General features: G+C 61.7%; 1 non-coding gene across 1 annotated transcript; it reads left to right on the top strand.

The window, feature by feature from the left end:
- The first annotated feature begins 927 nt into the window (after nucleotides 1–927).
- Nucleotides 928–1046, top strand: LOC131867992 (5S ribosomal RNA). Its single transcript, XR_009366512.1, has one exon. It is a non-coding gene; the product is annotated as a 5S ribosomal RNA (ribosomal RNA).
- Nucleotides 1047–2001: the final 955 nt, after the last annotated feature.

The following is a 2001-nucleotide window of genomic DNA, read 5'->3' as shown; positions in this document are numbered from 1 at the left end:
GTGGGTGCCAGGGTCAAGGTGAGTGCCAATGTGGGTTCCAAGGTGCCAGGGTCAGGGTGAGTGCCAATGTGGGTTCAAAGGTGCTAAGTTGGGTGCGAGGTTGGGTGCGAGGGTGGGTGGGTGCCAAGGTGTGCTAGGTGGAAGCCCGGGTGGGTCGGCATCCCATGGGTGTCGAGTTGGGTGCCTGATGGGTGCTTCTTGTCAAGTTTTAGTCGTCGGGACTCATTTCGAGCCTTAGAGGTCGTTTCTTGTCCGGTTGCCCTGTCTTCGACCTGGGAACCCAATTTTGGTCCTCGGGTCCCATTTTTTTTTGTCTCGCATCCCACTTTTGGCCTGTGGCCTTTTCGGGGTCGATTCTCGTTTTGGGCATCAGAGCATGTTTCTTCTCCTAAAACCCAATATTTGTTTATTAAGTCTCGGAACACATTTTTGTTCTCGTGGACCCATCATGGGTCTTGGAACGCATTTGTGGTCCTTGGGTCCCATTTTGCATCCCGAAACTTGTGTTTTGGTGCTTGATCCCTATTTTGGGTGCCCACCTTGCACCAAGTGCGCACCCGGGGCAAACCGAGCGCCTTGGTGCACCGGGGCAAGATCGAGCGTGCACCCGAGGCGCCCCGAACATGCACCAAGGTGCACTCGGCCCACATGTGAGCGCAGGTCGTTGCGCCCGAGGTGGTGTGTGGGCACCGCGTTGCAGACGGGACACTGCACGCACACGACGCCCCGTCCAGGTGCACGCACGTAGGCCGGGCCGGGTGCACACCCGACGCCCTAGCAAGGTGCGCGCACCCGGGCAGGGCTCACACTTGGCGAACGGGGCGCACTTCGCGAGGGAGGGTGTGCACCTCGACGGGGGTGGGTGGCCGGGGTGGATTCGCACGTGGGTCGCGGTTTGCTAAGTACACACTGCGACAAGCTCATAACGGGTGCGATCATACCAGCGTTAGTGCACCGGATCCCATCAGAACTCCGCAGTTAAGCGCGCTTGGGCCGGAGTAGTACTCGGATGGGTGACCTCCCGGGAAGTCCCGGTGTTGCACCCTTTTTTAGTTTTTCGCCGGGCGTCGCAATGCTATTTGAATAAACCTTTTGCCCGTTTGCGTTCTCGTCGGGGCCGGGCCGGGCCGGGGTGCGCTGCCCGCACTACCGCGCGCGCGGGGGCGACACCGAGCGCGCACCCGAGGCGCCCCGAGCACACAGGCCACGGTGCAACCCGGGCGTTGTGCGCGCACCCCGGTGCGCCCGAGGTGCTGCGCGCGCACCCAGGTGAAATCGGTGTGCACCTCGGCCAGTGCGCGCTCGGTCGAGTCGCGCACGTTGGCCAAGGTGCACGGTGATGTTTCTTACTCTAAGGTTCCGCACCAGACGCCCGGGACAGGTGAGCGAAGCTGGGCGGGGCCGGGTGCGCGGCCGGGGCAGGTGCACGCAGCTGGAGAGAGCTTTGGAGCACACCAGAGGTGCGCACCTTGGAGCACACTTCGGAGCGCACCAATGATGCGCTCCATTCAAAAGTTTCCTGAAAAGGCAAAAAAAGTTGAGATTATAGAATTTCCCACTTGAGAGATTGTAAAAAAAAAAAATTTAAAATGAAGGAAACGCGGGTGCCAAGGTGTGCGCGCCCGGGTGCGCAGCCCAGCCAAGGTGTGCGCACCAAGGCGCCCACCCTGGCGAAGGTGCACGCAAGGTGCGCACCCGAGGCAAACCGGACAATTAACCCAACTTTCGACTTCGCGCGCACCTGCGCACCTTGGAGCGCACTTCGGAGCGCTCCTTGGTGCGCACCAATCTTGGGCACCTCGGAGTGCACCATGGCGCCCACCAAGGTGCGCACCCGGGGCAAACCGAGCTCCGACTTCGTGCGCACCTTGGAGCGCACGAAAGGTGCGCACCATGGCGCCCACCAAGGTGCGCAGCCCAGCCAAGGCGTGCGCATCAAGGTGCGCACCCTGGCGAAGGTGCGCACCCGGGGCAAACCGAGCTCCGACTTCGTGCGCACCT

This window comes from Cryptomeria japonica, unplaced genomic scaffold (genome assembly GCF_030272615.1).
Source record: "Cryptomeria japonica unplaced genomic scaffold, Sugi_1.0 HiC_scaffold_192, whole genome shotgun sequence".
Classification (NCBI taxonomy): domain Eukaryota; kingdom Viridiplantae; phylum Streptophyta; class Pinopsida; order Cupressales; family Cupressaceae; genus Cryptomeria; species Cryptomeria japonica.
This window is presented reverse-complemented; position numbering and strand designations above follow the sequence as displayed.